Here is a 7392-nt window from a genome sequence, read left to right as displayed (position 1 = left end):
CTTTATTTTTATTATATATTCATATCATTATACATATTATATAATCTGCACCCATCTACTGAGGTACTTCAACTTGGGAATTAACATTCCTTGCGTTTGAGCATCATATTTACGGGCAAATTGGCGTCATTTTTTTTAAAGACATTTCCGTTGAAGCAAAGATGTGTGGGTTGGGAGTGCCCACGAAGGATACATCTCATGCATCCTCCGAATTCCCGTGAAAGAAGGTCAGATTCGAAGGCTGCATTCGAAGTGTCCTACTCGCTTTTCTGAAACGGAACAGCCTCGATGACGTATGCGGCCGACAAATGCGACCTCCTGAGGACGCAGCCTTCCAAACGAGACACCGCCATTATAAACCTAATGTGACGTTTCGCCAGTTGTACTGATTTGCTGAAAGGCACACGTCCCAACGTAGACACTAATCAGCTGGCTGATTTAATCGGGTCATGAATATCAATTTATCTGCATACTGAACCAGAGCTCCTCAACCTCCGGGGCGCGACCCAGTACCGGGCGTAGAAGAGAACAATTTCTCTGCAACCCTGATATACACCCTTTGCCCTTTATGAGGCACTATCCAAATTTACAAGAAAAAGGCGCGATTTCATGATCTGATCATGATCCTCATATAGGCCTACGATATAAAGGGAGGAACCGATTCCGGCTCCACCACACATGGACTACTCTTTGTGAAAGGATGAGTGAATAAAATAATATAGGACTACTGCTAAAATTATGTCTTTGCATTTATTTTGTCTTTGCATTATTTCCTGCGGTACAGTAATTTCATCTATAGCCAGTGGTAACATGAGTGTGGCCCTGGCTTCCACCGGGATTCGTAATTTCAAGAATTTCTTTGCATGTTTAAGACCTGTTTGTCCAGTACAGTAAATAAAGAATGTGAGAACAATGCGCAGGTTTGGTTTGATGGTTTTGGTGCACGGGTGTAACGTCTAGCGTGTTGTAAAGGTCACAAATTGTTCCATGAACTTCAAGTATGTTGATTTACTTTCAAATGCTTAATATATTAAACCCCTGATGGAAGGCATATAGAGCCAAGCTTGTCATTAAAGCCAACACACAGTCTGGAGATTTGCATGCTGCTGAATGAAGGAATTAGAGCAAACTGAAGAAGACGAAGGAAACGGCCCTCTATCACCTTCACCACAACCCTTTTGTGGTTGAAGCCTACCTCATGTATCAAACAGTATCATCTATTATTCTCAGGATATTAACTTGTTTTGCTAGATGAATTTAAAGCTCTGCTTACTAAACGCTTAAAAATGACACCACAATTACCAAATTACTCCTGTAAAGGAGCAAACTGTTTTGATACATTCAAAGAATTAAGGCATCAGTTAGAAAATCTTTTCATGCTATAAAATATTTAAAGTATTTTTAAGTATATAAAATATAATTAAGTTAATCAAAGTATTAAGTAGAATAAAGGTTAACTTCTAAGTTGATTCTACAACGTAAATGTGATGCAATACTATTTTCTATTTTTTTAATTCTCAAATTTAACCAGAATTCAAAGGTGAAAAGCTAAAAGGAGAACATTAGGCCTATGTAATAATATTTTTGTTCTTGGCTGATGCTTTTTAATAATAAAAACTTACTAGAGAGAACATTATTTTGACCTCAATAGCCTTGTTATTTTGCCACAAAAAATATTAAGCTAAATTATCTTTTAATTAATTATTTCTGTTAAGCATAGTTATTTCCCCCACGATCAATGCATTCTGCATTTTATCTTGCTGTTGCTTTTTAGAAGGTTCTCTTCTTCACACTCTGGAGTGATCACACATTTACAGACTGAGTATCAGCAAGCTGTAATGTGAGATCTTGTAAGCAGAGGGGTGTTCGTTTTTCTTAAAACGGGAACGTGGCAGTTCTTTTCAGTTAAAAACAATAGGCTAGCAAACAGGTCATGTGTTTTGCTGAAACTGAAGTGCTAATTTTTCTGAAAAAAGTTTTTCCTTGTCATACAGAGAAAAATGGAGGATATCTACTGGCCAATTCAGCTATGTAAACTATTCAAAGAAAACATAGCATTTTGAAACAAACACTCCATAAACACAGGCGGCCAAAATTTTTTAATAATATACAGATTTTGCTCTTATGGAAAGAAATTGGTACTTTTATTCACCAAAGTGGCATTCAACTGATCACAATGTATAGTCAGGACAGTAATAACATGAAAAATTACTATTACAATTTATTTTATTTTTTTTCAGAACTTCTTAAACTACTTCAGAGTTCTCATCAAAAAAATCCTCCACTTGCAGCAATGACAGCTTTGCAGATCCTTGGCATTCTAGCTGTCAGTTTGTCCAGATACTCGGGTGACATTTCACCCCACGCTTCCTGTAGCACTTGCTGTGGCTGTCTTGACGGCATTTCTCACAAACCTTACAGTCTAGTTGATCCCACAAAAGCTCAGTGGTTTTAAGATCCATAACACTCTTTTTCAATTATCTGTTGTCCAATGTCTGTGTTTCTTTGCCCACTCTAACCTTTTCTTTTTGTGTTTCTGTTTCAAAAGTGTTGTACATGAAACTGGTGTTGAGCGGGTACAATTCAATGAAGCTGTCAGCTGAGGACATGTGAGACATCTAATTCTCAAACTTTAGAATCTGATGCACATATCCTCTTGTTTAGATGTACATCTGGCCTACCACATCTCTTTCTGTCCTTGTTAGAGTCAGTTGTACTTAGTCTTTGAAGATTTAGTGTGCACCTTTGTATGAAATCTTCCTTTGTTTTTTAGTTTTTTGGGGGGCAATTTCAAGCATTGTATAGCCTTCATTCCTCAAAAGAATGATTGACATTTTCTTTTCTTTTTTGTACCATTTTTTAAATAATATTGACCTTAAGACATGCCAGTCTATTGTATATTGTGACAACTCAAAAACATACAATGTTAAGCTTCAATTAATGAACCAAATAGCAACTGTTTGATATAATGGCAAGGGATTTTCTAGTACCAAATTAGCAATTTAGCATGATTACTCAAGGATAAGGCGTTGGAGTGATGGCTGCTGGAATTGGGGCCTGTCTAGATTTGATCAAAAATTATTTATTTTTAAATTGTGATGGTGTTGTTTTTTTACACCAGTAATGTCCTGACTATACTTTGTGATCAGTTGAATGCCACTTTGGTGAATTAAAGTATCACTTTCCTTCCAAAACAGCAAAATCTGTACATTATTCCAACATTTTGGCTGCCAATGTAATTCCATTAAAAGTGGCATTTTATTTTTAGGGATAGTGTACTTCCTGTTTCAGTTAGAGTTTAATTACAATAGAAGCACTGGAAACCAGCAAATAGACAAATCAGATGTATCTGAATTCAGAAGTTGAGGTTGATCTAATAATCTCAACAATACGTAGACATGACTCGATTTAATTGGTCTCAATGCCATCCAGCACACCTGCATCAGGAATGATTTTTCTTGTAATCAGGGATAAAAAAAAACATGCAGCTGTTACCATGCCAACCAATAAACTCAATATTCGCTCTCATCTTGAGGACATATAGTGTCACTGCATTCAAATTCATATCTGACGTCACACTGAGGATAATCTGGAGGAAGCAACATACGTCAATGTAAGGGTTTAAAGCTGCTGTATCATAGTATAACATATATAGAGTAATAAAAAGCAAAGGACTGCTGTCAGTGATTTAAAAGTGATTGTCTCAGTGAGGCAGGGTTAAAATCAAGCATGATTGTGGATGAGGGTTTCAGAGTAAAGACAAATGGAGAATAGCTCTATCCATACAAACATGTCAGGAAAGGATCCAATTATTCAGTTCACACTTGTAAGTTATAGTTAGGCCTTCTTTGAATATATCTCCATTTTTAACAGTCACAGTGAAACTAAGTCATGGGATCGCGAGCACAAGATAATTACCTTACACATGAATCTTAAACAGTTAATTGCAGATGCTCTTTTGCCAAAGTGGTTTACAAGACAGAAGACTCCATGCAGCTGTTACAGGTAACATAGCAAAAACCCAGGACAAAAATTAAATTAAATTAAATAAAGATCTCTTGAGTTTAAGGAGGGGGTTGTAAACATGGCAAATTAGAATGACAAAAGATAATGGCATAGAGCTGAGAAACATTTTCCACAACGCATGCCCAGTGCAACAACAACAAAAAAAAGTATGCTCGGAAAAAAGTAATTTTGTGTGTGTGTTTTGAATATATATTCTGACTGTGATGAATATATTGTCTCCTCTAGATGGCGCAAAGCAACTGTGTGCAGATGCGTATATTTTGTGGACAGCTGTGCTCTCTACTGGACAACGAGACTGTAGTCAACACGGCGGCCATCTTTAAAACGCACCAGGACAGCTATTTTCTATGGATAAAATAGGCATGCTTCATAAGCCAAATAACAAAGGAAAATGCATCTGTGTGCACTTCCATAGTTAATCATATAGGACTTCAAAAGACATTTAGTCATAAATGTTTTAGTTCACAATATCCTAAACATTGGCCAGCATCTATTAGTTTACAAAATTAAACCATGACTTGTTCTTCACAGATAACTAATACTGGCATCATATTCATGCTGTATAGCAAGAGGGTAACTCAGTGGAGGCATTAAGCATAGGCAACATGGACAGTGACCCGGGGCAGCAGGGTGATACATCTAATGTCATGCGCATTCTCGAGTTGACTGACAGGCAGGCAATGTCTGTATCTAAAAGGTGATTGTCTCTTTTATCTGTAAGGTAGGACTTCCCTTTTTGTATTGCCATATTGGGCATTCCAATTTCTTCCATTTAATTGAATGCAAGTGGTCGGTCTTGGGCTTAACAGTCTTTGGTATTACTATGATGATTTTTGCACAGTAATCTAAAAAAAATGTATCATAATTGAATGTAACATAGCTTACTCACTGTAAAAATGAAAAGATACTTGAGGCACCGGGGGCCAGGAATTGGCTGGTTAGCAGGTCCCTGTTAGCATCTGCTGGTAGATGTTGGAACTACACCACTCGATGGCATAAAGCATGTTTCTCCATAGACAGCCATTCAAAAATTTCCAAGAACCATTTCAATTTAAATTATTTCATTACATTATGCCCATATTGATAGGATAGCATCTTGCAGTTGATGGAGATTTGTGGGATGCACATCCAGGGCACGAAGCTCCCGTTCCACCACATCCCAAAGATGCTCTATTGGGTTGAGATCTGGTGACTGTGGGGGCCATTTTAGTACAGTGAACTCATTGTCATGTTCAAGAAACCAATTTGAAATGATTCAAGCTTTGTGACATGGTGCATTATCCTGCTGGAAGTAGCCATCAGAGGATGGGTGCATGGTGGCCATAAAGGGATGGACATGGTCAGAAACAATGCTCAGGTAGGCCGTGGCATTTAAACGATGCCCAATTGGCACTAAGGGGCCTAAAGTGTGCCAAGAAAACATCCCCCACACCATTACACCACCACCACCAGCCTGCACAGTGGTAACAAGGCATGATGGATCCATGTTCTCATTCTGTTTACGCCAAATTCTGACTCTACCATCTGAATGTCTCAACAGAAATCGAGACTCATCAGACCAGGCAACATTTTTCCAGTCTTCAACTGTCCAATTTTGGTGAGCTCTTGCAAATTGTAGCCTCTTTTTCCTATTTGTAGTGGAGATGAGTGGTACCCGGTGGGGTCTTCTGCTGTTGTAGCCCATCCGCCTCAAGGATGTGCGTGTTGTGGCTTCACAAATGCTTTGCTGCATACCTCGGTTGTAACGAGTGGTTATTTCAGGCAAAGTTGCTCTTCTATCAGCTTGAATCAGTCGGCCCATTCTCCTCTGACCTCTAACATCAACAAGGCATTTTCGCCCACAGGACTGCCACATACTGGATGTTTTTCCCTTTTCACACCATTCTTTGTAAACCCTAGAAATGGTTGTGCGTGAAAATCCCAGTAACTGAGCAGATTGTGAAATACTCAGACCGGCCCGTCTGGCACCAACAACCATGCCACGCTCAAAATTGCTTAAATCACCTTTCTTTCCCATTCTGACATTCAGTTTGGAGTTCAGGAGATTGTCTTGACCAGGACCACACCCCTAAATGCATTGAAGCAACTGCCATGTGATTGGTTGATTAGATAATTGCATTAATGAGAAATTGAACAGGTGTTCCTAATAAACCTTTAGGTGAGTGTATATATATATATATATATATATATATATATATATATATATATAGTGATTCTAACCCAAATAATAAAAAATTAAAAACGCAAGAAATTTTGTTACCATGGCTGAAGTCAAAGTCTTCTAGAAAGTCTCAGCTCATGGCCCTTTTCCATCTTTTGTGGGTGGGAATTTTGCCGGAAGTTGTTCTATGACATTTCCTAGCTCTGGCTGCAGTCAGTTCAAGACCCTGTTTACAGCTGGTAATAAGACGCGTTTCTGATGATCCGATCGCAAATGGTCAGCGCTAAATAAATGTGGTGCAAAATATTTGTGATTCACAAAAAACACATACAGAGGTAGTCAAAATCCACATCGCATTTGAGGTATAAAACAGCGTCCCGGACAGCAGCGAAGCACTACCTCTCACCAGTCAATCATCCGGCGAACAAATGTTTAAAACTTACGTCTTGATTTAAAAGGACATAAACCTTTGATCGGAAAACTTAAAAAAAGCAATTACATACCCAAGAATGAGAACTTATCAGCTATTCCTTAGTGTGTCTGTCCGATTTGAACATGCAGGGTGACAAGATGACAAGCACACTCATCTGAAGCTGAACTAACACAGGTACTCCACAAAACAACCAATAATTTTGCTAGAAATTTTGCGTTTGTGCTTAGATCAAATCTAAAGTTCATCTGGGAGAAACAGCGTGCCAGTTTTGTTCACGCTATCTTTGTCTTTATGACTTTTTTGCAGTTTAATATCGTTCAGTAACACACTGATATAGTGATTGATGTATGCCCATACAAAATCGTACATGCTCTCCACAAAATCCCAACACTGCAAGAATGAATGGACACACACCGCAACAACAGCTGTGATAACTTGACAATGGAAGTAACACCTATATATCTCGCTAAGCATCCCAGGACGTAGGAAAAAGGTGGACAGCCCTCAGCTGAAGCCCCCACTGTCTCAGCTGACAGTTATTTTCCATTGCAACATAGAATGTAAACAAAAGCTGTCTTATATTTTGGCCTTAAATTAGACCAATCTAAGTTTTTATGCAACTGACTGCTGGACTGGTATAAAATTGTGCACTCCAAGTATGTTCTATGAGCAATGCCTTATATGTACAATCAACTGTTTCAATATTCACTGATGTCAGACTTGATGAGCTAAGTGATGTGGGTGTGACCGACATTCAGTAGTCATATCAAGG

This window comes from Xyrauchen texanus, chromosome 13 (genome assembly GCF_025860055.1).
Source record: "Xyrauchen texanus isolate HMW12.3.18 chromosome 13, RBS_HiC_50CHRs, whole genome shotgun sequence".
NCBI lineage: Eukaryota > Metazoa > Chordata > Actinopteri > Cypriniformes > Catostomidae > Xyrauchen > Xyrauchen texanus.
The sequence above is the reverse complement of the archived record's forward strand: the minus strand, read 5'-3'. Positions refer to the sequence as shown.